The 13202-nt window shown below is 43.4% G+C and overlaps 1 long non-coding RNA gene across 5 annotated transcripts in view; it reads right to left on the bottom strand.

The window, feature by feature from the left end:
* LOC117894013 overlaps window positions 1–13202 on the bottom strand; it is a 56175-nt gene that overhangs the window by 16407 nt on the left and 26566 nt on the right. For all 5 annotated transcript variants that reach the window (XR_004648838.1, XR_004648837.1, XR_004648836.1 and 2 more), the window contains exon 3: window positions 12719–12845. This is a non-coding gene — a long non-coding RNA (uncharacterized LOC117894013). The remainder of the gene's footprint in view (window positions 1–12718; window positions 12846–13202) is intronic.

Here is a 13202-nt window from a genome sequence, read left to right as displayed (position 1 = left end):
AGTATTCAAAGTATTCCGCTTCGGTTGCGTTTCAGCATATTTCGGAGCAGCTTTTGGGACCAAATTGCGATTTTCCCTAACTTAAATGTTTACTTCTTGGTAGAGTTTCCCCCCAAAATGAATATTTATATTTTAATCGGTTTTTCAGGTATGAAATCTCCATCTATGCACCAAATTATTCAGCTTTCATAGTTTATTTTTATATTTGTTTAATATTTTCTATTTTCTCCAACTAAAACCTCTTTCTTTCTATACTTTTTCCACGTAAAATCCAATTTCAACTGCTAATAATCCGCTTCCTGTTTTCTATGGCACAACTTTAATCCCTTTTCACTTACAAAATTCATTCATTCGTGTACCCTCCTGGATGCTGGATTCACAATCCTTTGGCTACCTTTGCTATCTCCCATTTATGGACTAATAGATAATGACGGCAACTTTTGGAATTGTTTCCACGCAGGCAGGCCAGGACATTGCTCCTGTCCTTGCCTTTGCCTTTTCGGTGGAGCAAGAACTCATTACGGGCGTCGTTATCTGTCCCATATGAGAATATCACAACAGCCACCGAAAGGGGCATGTGGCAGGCCACAGCCGCATGCCGAATGGGTTTATTGTAATTGTGTTGCAACATTTTGTTAAAATATGACATATTTTATGGCTCACAGGCGGAGGAGGAGTGGGAGCACTCTGAGAGCTTTTATCTGCCACTCGCATGGTGTAATTTGCATTTTGGAGATCCTTTGGCGGGAGCCAGGACTCTGCATGTGCGCCAAATGAATTCGAATTGGTCCCATTTGTACTTTATTAGGGTTAAGTTTTGTTATTATCGCAGATAATGAGACCAGAGAGATGGGAGATGTGAGAGAAGGGAGAAAATTCCTTTATTTGGTGGCCTGAGCTCAGGTATAAAGAGAACTAACTCTCTCCTCTCCACTCTTCTAAGATGATGATGAAGCAAGGGCAGGGTCTCCCTGTTTTTGTGTCTCATTTCTCAAATTGCAAAATATGCGCGGAATTTCTTGTACTCGTGGATGACCGAAAAACTTGCTGAAAAACTGAAATATATTTGAGGTCTGTCGCTGGGGTTTTTGTCTGAAGATTTTTTCTGGCCCTGGACCTTTGAATCTTTGCCTTTGGTCTTTGAATCGTCTGCCCTGTTATAGGGATTCTCTCAATGTTTGAGCCTAAAAGCTTGACAGAAAGAGTGTATCAGGGCAGAGTATCGCTAGAGGCTCTTCACAGCGACAGATATTCCGATAAATTAAATCAAATTGTGCAGATTGCTGAGATGTTTCACATTTTTGTGCATGTTTAACGCGTGCACGGAGTGAGGACAACAAATATAATTGGCCACAGAAAATGTAAAAAGAGAGAGTGAAAAAAAAGGACATCTAAAGACGAAATTAGAACAGAGTTCGTGTTCGTTCCCCTGCGATTCTTTCCAGACTGGGAAATTCAATAAAAATGCCACAAAATGTCATAAGTAAATTATTCAGCATAGAATCCAATTGATTGACACCCACACGCGTCGCGTAGTTCCGGGGGCAACATTTGGCAGCGAAATCCACCCAAAAATTATATAGAGAAGGGAAATTGGTGTGCCGTGAGGCATTGGCTGTGCCAGTGGCAGACACGTGTCAAAATGAGACTCTATTAGGGAATACAGAGGAAGAATCAGTGGCAGGAGTCGTGGGGGGGAGTTCCATTCCATTAGTTTTCCAGGCGGAATGAATATATATTTTAATAAGTAGACTAAAAGTCCTCGACATTAAGTTGACAAATGTCTTAATATGCAACATTGAGGCAAAGGCACGACACTCCCTCCTGCTCTGATCCCCCGAGGAGTCGCTCAAGACATGCAAATCGCGTCATGCGGAGTTTCTTCTTCAAGTTCTCTCTCATCGCGTTGACGATGATGCGGCCAAGTGTAAGACTATGAATAATAAAAAGGGTTAAATTAGCATTTTCACATTTATTTTGAGCGATGACATGGCCCGATACCACGACGACAAGACAGAGAGACAGAACTTTGTCTTGGCCTCAACGGGTTACGCTTTTTATCGCCCTCGATAGCTGAGGGGTTGGCTTATAGGGTTAAAGCGGTTCATTGGGATGGGGTTGGGTTGGGTTGGGGGGTTTATTAGCGGGCGCGTGCACTGGCAATCATGAGGCGTGTTAGCGATGGGCGCAATTTCCGATGACATACATGAAAAAGAGTGTCCCCTGTCCCTTCGGGATAATCACTAATGATATGACGCCTGTTCTGTCCGGAAGTCCAAGGACATTTTAGACTACAGAAAGAAGGCGTTTAGGCGTAGTGTGAAGAGATTAGAGTAAAAGGATTGCGGAGATTGGGTTGGGGTACAGCAGATTTCAATCTCCCTTACAGATATGATGTAAAGATTAGCTGCATCTTTATGGAGTAGATATTTGTAGAGAAAACCAAACAAATTCAGCTTAAAGTGAGTCATAGATCACAGTTGCAATGCAAACACTCTCTCCCATTCATCAAACACACCTCCGCCTGCAAAGCAAATCCTCTCCTCTAATGCTGTAACCCCCTGGCGTTTAATTGCTGTGTAAATCAAATCCATCCACCGTCAAAACACGGATCCATTTCATTTTTGTGTGCCACAGCAGCAGCCACAGAGTGCCACAGAGAGCCTACTACAAGGATTACCCATTAAAAATGTTAATTAGTTGCACAAACAGTGAGCATCGGTGATTGCAACAGCAGAGGAGAGACAGAGAGCGAGAGAATGAGAGCAAAGCCAGAGGCATTGCCACAGTAGGACTCCACTCCTTGCCATCGCGTGTATGCAAATTGAATCCGCGGCCTGCCTGTCCGTTGGTGTCTCCTCAATTGAATGGCAATTAAGATAAATGTTCGCAGCATGTCCGCACTTAAGCGCGCAACATGCCACAGAAAGAGGCACAGGCACAGCTACAGTGGAGAGGGGCAAAACCCAGACAGACTGACCTGAGACTTGTGGCGGAAGCTGTGAGGCGGCTCTTAAAGCGGGCCAATAATTATTAACTAATTTCTTTGACACTTTGAACTTTAAATGAAGGGAAAGCAAAGAGAAGAGAGAGAGAGAGAGAGAGAGTCACTGCTCTTTAAAGGACCTTTTGCTGCAGCTTCTATTCATTTCAATTGCAGATTCGCGTCACGTTTTGAGGCGTCTGGCAAAAATCGATGCGGTTACGGCTACGGCTGCAAAGGCGAGAGAACTGGACAAAGGCCAATAGCCAGAGGCAACACTGCAATGGTAACAAATCAGCAGAACGAGCAGATAAACCTCTCGCTGGGAACAAGAGCAGCAGCAGTAGGAATCCCTCTGAAGTAGAAGACCTCATAAAGCCCTCTCGCTGCTCTCTCACTCTCCTTTTCTCTCCATCTGAGTAACAAGTGCAATGAACCGCTTGATGGAATTCCCTTCCTTATTTCTAGAGCGTGTTTAGAGTGAATTTTCTCTGCTCAAATCCATATCCATTAATCCAAAGCCAAAGAAAATGAGAAAAATATTTTTATAATTTCGACTTTGTTTTTTTGATAAATCACAGACGAAGTGGCATCATTTGTCACAGAACATCCCCAGGCAGGAGAACGCGTATGTATGCCCTGCTCCTTCCACATATGTCACTTGGGTCAAATATGCGACACTTTCGTCATGCAACAGAGCGGGGCAGGAGGCGGCAGTGGAAGTGTGCCAGGGGCTGGACACATAACAAATGACCTTCTTCTGCCCAAAGGGGCCAAGGATGAGTTATGGTTTGCTATTCCCAATCCGTCTAATAATATGCCAAGACATGGACTCTAAAAACCCTTTCGAAATGCACACAGAAATCATCATCACTTGATGAAGCTTCTCCTGCTTACAGTTTTCTTTAATTTCTGGTAGATACTTTGGGGAATTCTTGAAGAAAACAATTGGTAAACAAACATATATCCTGCCTTTTGCTAATTGTGCCGACAGGACAACTGAAATATTGGAAAATTATGCGGAATTAATGGAGGCATCTGCTTCCAGTGCAAAAGGCTCGGCCGGGGGATGGCTTTTATCAAAAAATTAGAGCGTGAAATGAAAGCCAGTAAAGGGCGAGTTGTTGTTCTCCTGCGCTCTGCCTCTCCCGCACTCGATTTATTGAAGGCCATAAATCATGGACACATAACTCTGATACGAAGACGAGGCGCAGAGCAGGAGTTAAAGGAAAACTTAGAGCATGAAAAATATCTAAAGTCGTAGCTCCATTGATAGTTAAAACTCCAGGAATTGGTAACCCTGTTTCACACACCGACTCTTTCATTCATAAAAAGAAACCACGAAAAACAAAACTTAAGAACTTAAAATTTCAATCACGTTCGAATCTTTTGAGAATGAAACAGAATTTAAGATGGAAATAGAATTAGAAGAACCCACAAGATAAACAGCAGGAGATATCGCTACCCAAACAGGGCCCAAAGTACTGAATGAAAATAAATATAGAGAGGGGTTCTTAAATTCAGAGCGCGTGCTGTGGATCCACAAAGAGAGAGAGACAGAGAAGAGATTCGAATCATGGCTGCTATCAGTAGAGAAACCCTCTCCTCCCAATGATGTCTTCATTCATGAGAAATTTCGACAGGTAAAAAAGCAAAACTCCCCCGCCGCAGTGGCAGCGGAAATGAAACATTGAGGAAATGTCTATCGGCCTGCCACATCTTGGCATCTCGGGATCATCATGTGCCTTGGGTGGAGATCTCTTGCGTTGTGTCTCAGTGTCCGTACTGCCATAATGAAATTTAACCAAATTTGGGTCTGAAATTGCGAGACGTCTGCAGAGACGTTACCATAAATCAAGCTCAAATTCCGCGTACGATCACATTGGCATCCTTATGGAGCGACGCCAGAGCGTGGCGACTCCATCTAGGGTTCGGAAACGGGGGGACGGGACTTCTAAAACTGGCAGCGGATCGATGGATGGACACGTGCCTACTCCAGTGCCACATAGGGGTCTGCCACTGCCTCTGATCTTGCCTCTGTTCGTCTCTTTTCGTCTCTGTTCATTTGTTCAATTTACATTTTGATTTCCTTTTTAATTGCCATTCAATTAGCGAACGGATCGATGGATCGATCGGTGGATGGATGGATGACTTTTCCTGGGACTCTGCTGTCTTGTCAATTATCGTAGGAAAGGATGAGATCTCATCTCTCTCTTTTCATCATTTTCTGCTCTCTTCGGGGGGCTCTCAATTATAAGCTCTCCAGGAAACCTTCTCTCTATGGCTGGCTCTCTCTGTATCCCTCGCTCCTTTTTTTGTTTCTTTCCAAATATGGCTGGAAGAACATGTTCTTCCCCCTCCTGGCACCCGTGTAATGTGACTAATTGGAAGACTTTTTCGTTCGTTCAGCGGGATAATTACTTCCCAATCAGACGGCATCACTCCCTCATCCTTCCATTCGATGACGAACGTTCCCTTCATTCCTTATCGATCCTCCTCCGTTGCGTTCCAGCCCGCTCTACAGGTAGATATCTTTTGGGCAGGTGTGTGTATGAGTGTTTTGCTGACAGTTTATGAAATTTATGACATTATTTTCTCACTGACCTTTCTTTGGAAAGTGACAATCACTAACTGTTCTCCGCTTTTCTTTTTTGTTCGAAGTGAAACAACAAACACGATCAGCAGGGGGTTACCATAGTGCTGGGCACTGGCGCTGTTCCCATCATAAATGTCAAAATATCAACCCAAACCCAAAGGGCAATGTGATTATTATTGCAAGTACACAAAGTATTCGTTAGATTATTTCATTTAAGAGTGCCAAAAACAGATCCTACAGATTGCACCTCAATTTGGGAATGAAATTTACATTTTCCCATTGGAAATTCTTGCCCTTTCCTTTTATCCATTGCCATATGCTGCCCAAAATTTGTTTGCAAATTAACCATTTGAATAATTCTAACAAAAAGAGGAAAAACTCTCTGAATTTATGAGAAGGCTGCCGCTGCCTGCCCTAGGAGTCTAGGTCTCAGCTGTGCTGCCGAGTTACGAGTAAATTGCGTGCCACATGGAGTCGCAGCAATTGCCGAAAATGAACTGAGGATTGGCAAATGGCAATTGAGGAGGCACGGGGCACGGCCAAGTCCTTTGTCAACATTTTAAATGCGTTTTTATTGAGATTCATATCGCGAATTCGCACAAAGAACTTGAATGCTGCCTTCGATTGACTTCAAATTCCTTAAATTATTGCCTTAACCCCCCACCACCCCATACCCAATCCAATTCAAAACAAGGCCCAAATGCCATCTACCACCCCCATATGGGAGTCATTCGTGTTCGTATTCCCCATGCTTCCAGGTCCCAGAAACATTGTCAAACTCTCGACTGTCGAGAAATTTAAAATCGTTCTGCCGGCATCTTGCACGTTTTATGCGAATTTGAACGGTAATAATCGATCCCTGCGGCATTTTAAAAAATAAATCCGTTTCGCAAATGGAAATGGAAATGAAAAGATCCAAAAGGGGAGGGAACACACTCTCTCACGAGGCAGACAGAGCGAGAGAGTGGAAAGAGTTTGGTCTTGTTCCCTTTGAATTATGGCAGTTGCTAAGCTCCTGGCACATATGGAACAGAACAATGAAGGAGGAAGTGGATGGGACTCTAAGGATCCCTGTGCCGTTGGATTTTTATGCGTTTCTTATCGGAGTTTGATTTGGCATCCGAATTGCAGTAAATTAAAAAGTGCAAACAAAACACTTTGCCAGCACAAAATGTGGCGCCGCTTCAACTTTATAGCCAAGAGGAGCACGAAAAACGTTGCCAAGCATTTGATGGGGGGTTAATTAAGGTAGATGGGGGAGCAAGGTGATGGGAAAATACTTCCATTGAATGGTAGAAGCTTCAAAGTTATTTTCCACATTCAATAATTGTGGGTGGAAGGGCGGACAAATGCTTTGGAAATGGTTATAGACGGAATAAAATGCATGCGTGTTACCATTAAATGGTGGAAACTTTTGAGTTTCCTTCGGAATTCATTTCTGTTCTGAAAAGCTTTCGTCCATCCCCCATTCAACGACTTTTCAATCACAATCCACAAATAAAGTCAAAGCTAATAAATGTTTTCTCTGTCTCTAAGCCACTTTACCAACAGAATCCCCTTTCCCCAACTTTCTATGATATTTCAGAGTCTGCGGCATGCAAATTTCCTTTGTTCACATATTGACACCAAAACCCAGAACCAATCCCCTTCAAACAACCCTTTTTTACTGGTGCGAATTAAGCGTATTAGGGCTGCCTTTTCCCCGCAATGAAAAGTGTTGCCAAATATTCAAAAAGGGAAGAGAACAGAGCGGAGAGCCCTTGAAACCGTGACCCTTCTCTACAGATTTTTGCATAATTACTCGAGTACAGCGAGTGCATAAACAATAATTAAATTTCCAAAGACTAGCTCTACAAATTGGACAAAGGTTTGCATTGTGAGAAGCTTCGGCCATTCCATCCCCAATCGCTTCTTAATGTTAATTCAATCAAAGGAGCCATTCCACGCCTTCGATGCTGGTCGTAAATTAAAGTCCGTAAGTCCGACTGTCATTAATGTCCTTAAGCTTTCGGCAATTATGAGCAAATTATGAATATTCCGTTTGGAAAAACTAAAGAATTGATCACGTTCCTGCTGTCTTTCAGGGAAGAGAAAGAATTTCGGATCATTATGGGACATTGTAAATCATGATTATCATTTTATTGCCGACACATGTTTTCATTAACATTTCGAAGGATATTCTCCGCTGCGACTGCTGCCTCCCCTTTGAAAATCAGCCATTCTTCCAGCAACCACCGAACAACCAACTGTTTCTCTGTATGGTCCCATAGTTTCCAGGACATTTCGCCCCGAATAACCGAATATGATGACAAATGATGTCCTGCAATTGCCATTTTCCATAATTTCGCAATTCTGCACACTTGCTGTACGGTTCTGCCTGTCCTGCGTGGCACTTTCTGCCCAGAGGTCAACGGGGATTTACATAATTGAAGGCAGCTCACTCCTCCACTCCCCACACTCGCTTCAATCTGCCACTTGCTCCATCAATCAAATATCACAATTGGCTGCTGCAGGAGATGTGCGGATGGATGTGAGGATATGGCTATGGATTTTTGATGTAATATGCTTAAATAAACTCGCTAGCTATCTCTGGAGGGTTCGGAATAAGCGAAGATTAATGCAGGGCAACTATTTTATGTGCTCAACTTTATTCTTCAATAAAAAAAGAGCGAGCTTCTTGGTAAGTAGAAAAATATATGAAAAAAGATAGATATCTGAGCGAATTATGATTTTTGGTCATTTCCAGTGCAACTTTCGTTCTTTTTCTACATAAATGCAAGCAATCCGAACCTCATTCTGGACTCTGTGTGGCCACTCAACCCTCCGAAATGCACCTGAGATTCACCGTAAGGACTCATTTCCCACTTGAGCGGTTACGTACCATTTAGCCTCATTCCTCACTCTTTTTTGGCCAATTTCTGTTCGATTCCTATTGGCACTTGGTCACACTTTGTGCATTTTGATAAGCTGCACTTTGGGGATGAGTCTGTGTGTCTGCTCCTCATTCTCAATGCGATTTCTAACATCTCAATACGAGAGAAAGGAGAAGAAAAACAATTTTCGCAACAAAGAAAATGAAAATACGAGAAAAGAAATGCCAGCCAAGTGTCCAATGATGTCGCAAATGGAAACACGTGCAGAGAGGACTCACAGACAGAAAATATCCTTAGCGCTACCTTCATCCCCTCCTCTCAACCACTCCTCCCCGTCTGCCGTTTTTCCTCTTCCCTGCCAGCCACAGTCCGTTCAGGGTTCAGCATTTAGAGGCAGAAACGAGAAATTTGTTGGGTGCCAAACATTAATTTTATGTTTGTTAATTTCTTTTATTTTTTCCAACATTTTTTCTACCAATTTCCCGACAATTTCATGGACATTTGCATATTTTGTACACCTCTCTCCACACAATGCCACCCAAATTCCAAGGCGTTTCGGCGGAGAAAAAAAATGAGTCCAACAATTGTTTGAGAAATTAAAACGCGGGGAAAAAGAATTGCGTTAAATTTATCGTCTGTAAACGGTTCAAAAAAAGGACTCGAAATTAGTTCAACTAGAGGTTATATTAAAAGAAAATGTAGAGGAAGGGCACAGGGGAAGGAGTGACCAGAATAGAGCAACCCTTTCAGGGGTATGAGTCAAAAACCAGGCCCTGGACCCGCACATATGTTGCATTCAAGCCACTTGAAAACTCCAAAAAAAGGGAGAAGGGAAAGGGCACCAACAGGGAAAGGGGTATACAGCATAGGGGTTTGGAATGAGAGCAAAAAGGCCTCTATTGAGGGTTAGCATTCGCACTTGTGGCTGGCAAATAAATCTTCCATTTCGATTTAAAGTGTGGCAGAGGGAGACAGTGGCAGAGGCATAGCACAAGATTTATGACCCCATTGTCGATCTGTTCGATTACAAGACCATATAATCGAAAACCCAACCCCACATCCCACAGCCCACAATCGAATCCTGCATCCCAGCATCCATATCCCTTGCAGATGATGTGGCCCATAAATCTTGGCCAATGCCATCAATATTATGACTTGTCAAATTATGTTGTACTTGTGTCTCATCTTAAAGCCTTTTGTTTTCCCATTTTCCTTGGCTACACTTTCTCTGCTTTCTCTCGTGCTTTTTTTGTGTGGCTTTTGCTCTGTTGGCCTTATTTAAGGGGCCCTGGAAGAGCTCCCTGGTGGCCCATTCAGCGTTTGGTGGGGTCGAGTGGCGGCCAATGACCAATTAATGCTAATTTCAACAAGACTTTCTCTCCGCTTAACCCTTCCGTGCAGTCACAAACCATTTAACATTTGACACGGATGATACCCCTTACTGCTGCTAGCCCCTCTCCCCCCCACTGTGCTGCTTTTCCCCGTTTAATTAGCGAATCTCAACGCTTTTTTATGAGCACAGACATCTTGCAGGAGGCGGAGGCAGCTGCTGTTTAAAGATATTTGCATTCAAATTGCTTTTCCAAGATGAAAAAGGACATTTCGAATAATGGTTATGGAACAGAGTGCTTGAAGGACATTTGAAATAATGAAAACGGGAACATTGGATCGAAAGCAGTGCCAAAAAGAGCAGCCTACAATCATATCATACGAGGTTCTCTATAAAGGACGTACACACATGCTCCAAGGATACTCCTCCTCCACATTAATAAGCCTCATTATCATGTGCTGGTCAGAGGCGTTCGTTTTGAATGTATTTAATTGCCGTCTCAGTGACTGAAAGAAGTGGAATTACTCGTAAAATCAGAGAACTTCCCCTCTCCCCACTGACCGCTGATTCTTTTCTCTGTTGCTCTCAGCCACACAGGAAGTTCGTTAGCGAGAGAAAAACCCCAAAGACAAGACAAGAGCCAAGGAAATTTCTCTTTATTAAATTTTCACTTGCTGTTGTGGCAATTTCCTCGAAGCAGGAAAACAACAGCAACAGCGGCAGGAAAATGAGGAAAAATGCGTGAGGGGCCGTGCAATGAATAATGCATGAGAGCGGCGTCTCTCTCCCTGCCCCTCTTCCTGCTCTTTCTCTCTTTTAAGTGATGCGCGGGGGGTGTGGCAGGAGCCAGTGATTATCTGCGCTTGTGTGGGTGTGTGTGGGTGTGTGTGTGTGTCATTAAGTTCCTCATATGAGGAAACTTCTCCCCCCTTGGACTACTCGTGTGTGTTGTCCTGTGAATGGCAACAATTACCCAAACCACAAAAACCCGTCGAATGTCGACAGTCGTCGTCAGCAAATTGCTGCCAAAAATGGGAGAAATTTTTGTTAGATTGTTTGGTCGGTCAGAAATGTGCCAAATGGTAGCGCAAATAAATGTGGAATAGAGGTACACGTGTATCTATGGGTCATCGGAGGTCAGCGGCAAAGCTTTTTGACCAAAAAAGTGAATAATGAATGCGGAAAGCAATAGAATATATGATCTGGCAGGTGTATTTCGGTTGTTTCTGATGATATAGGGCATAAATACCACAGGGAATCAAGTGGGAAATGAGTGAAGTTTAGGTAAAATGTGTTTTCTATGAAAATCCTGATCTTTATGATCGTATTCTTCGTACTAACATTCCTTCTAACACCTTTGTTTTGCCCTTCCTTGATAACTATTGCTTCTGGTCCTGTTCCTTCATACCAGTGCTCCTTCTGCACCTGTTCCTTTAATATAAATATTTCTTCTATTCCTCTTCCTGTAGCTTTCCACACCCACTTTATCTTCCTGTTGCTCTCTCTCTCTCTCTGCCCTCAATTAGTCGCTGGTGCAGGTTTCCGCTCATCAACATCATCCAAAGGCCATTTCTGTTTGCACAAATTGATTGACACTGATGTTTCCTTCTCCCCCCGCATCTCCATCCCCATTCTCACACTCCCAATCATTCTTGACTCATCAGAGACCATCCACCCACCTACTCCTCCTTCTTAATCTTCTCTTGTGTCGACTGTCAGCCAACATGACACCAGTCGAACTTCACGGACACACACGTACAAGTATGTTGCATGGCATGGCCCACCCGTCCACCCACAGCACTCTCTCCTCTCTCTCTTCTTACATAACACAAACATGCAGCATCCTCGTGCCACTCATTCCCTGCCCCTTCTACATGTCCATCCATATGCTTTATTAGTTCATTCGTTCCACATGGGATGGGTGGGTGGCTGTGCCTCTTGTGGTCCACACACGCTAATATTAATTTATTGTCACTGCCACACACACACACACCACCTCCCTTCCTTCCTTACCCCCTCTGTCTCTGCCACACACTGATATGCATCAAAATGAAAAAGGACAATTTAATTTCATTTACCGCAGGAGAAGCGGAGGAAGGCGGAGGATTGCTCCAGGAGTCCTCTTGTCCTCTCCTCGAAATGCCATTATTAACACTTGCTACCACAGAAATGCGGTCAAAAAGCGGCAACTTTTTCCCCCCTCATATGTTGGGGCACCACATGGGAGAGGGGAGTGGAGAGAGGCAGGACCTCGTCCAGAGAACAGATTGGACTCTAATTAGAAAATGATGGATCTCCTTGTGGATGCCACGAGGAGGTGCCGCCCTCGGGGGGTTGAGAAGGCACAAGGAGAGAGTGGCAGAGGCAGAGCCACATTTCGGGGGTTTAATAATTCATTTTTGAATATTTTCCGCTTATCGCAAAAGATGAGGCACAAAGATTTATGTTGCAGGCAAAGGTAACCCGATATTCGCTATCCCCTTCCCCTAATGGTCTCCAGGCTCCAGGCCTTATCCGCTTTTCTGCCCAAAATGATTTAATGCTCACTTACAGGTTACGCGACGGCAGCAGCTCCTGGACCTCCTGCCTCTTCCTGCCTGCCTTGCCTAACTCCTGGACGTTTGCCTCCCAGTGGCGCCATTAAATCTCATTATAAAGTTCAACTTCTCGCAGCGGACGAGGACTCTCCCAAGAGTGGAGTGTTGTGCAGATGCAAATTACAAATGTTTTCACATTTCTCTTACTTCTCGCGCTGTGTGAAAATAGTTGCAACACCTTTGTGTTGGAAAATCCAAGGAAAAGTTATGGGGAAACTTATCAAAGTTAAAATTCATTTCAATCAGGAATACAATTTCCATTCAAGGATTCAGCAGGGATTCTAGTGTATGCTAAAGAGTTTCTGCATAAAGAACAGGGTAGCAGCAGAGGGTACTTACCCCTTTTGTAACTATTCCTTTGGCTTCAGTTCGATAGCCATCTTCGTTTTCCAGTGACAAATGCGAAGGTTCTCCATCTTTGGCAATGACAATTGATTCGGAAAATGCAAATTCGGCAAGCGAAAGTCTGCGGATAGAAATCAGAAAAGGTTAGACATTTATTTAGTATACGAAAAGTGATTTTAATAGTAGGATTAATGGCAGTATTAAGCTTAAAGCAGCATTATTTGACCGTTGGCTGTTTTTGGAGGTATTTTACACTAAGAAAAACTATAAAACCCAACCAGATTATAATTATTAATGCCAGATGTTGTAAAAAGTAAAGTTCCATTCACGGAAGAAATATTTTCTCTTAAAACTTTAACAAAACTTTTAAATTCTATACTTTGTTTCTCGAACTGCCAAGTGCGTCACTCTCTGACGCTATGATATCCATCCACAGGCACTTCCCCTTCCCATATGCCCATATGTGATTTATGATACG

Source organism: Drosophila subobscura, chromosome J, assembly GCF_008121235.1.
Source record: "Drosophila subobscura isolate 14011-0131.10 chromosome J, UCBerk_Dsub_1.0, whole genome shotgun sequence".
In the NCBI taxonomy this organism is placed as follows: Eukaryota; Metazoa; Arthropoda; class Insecta; order Diptera; family Drosophilidae; genus Drosophila; species Drosophila subobscura.
Note: the sequence above shows the minus strand (reverse complement) of the source record. Positions and strands in the feature narration are given on the sequence as shown.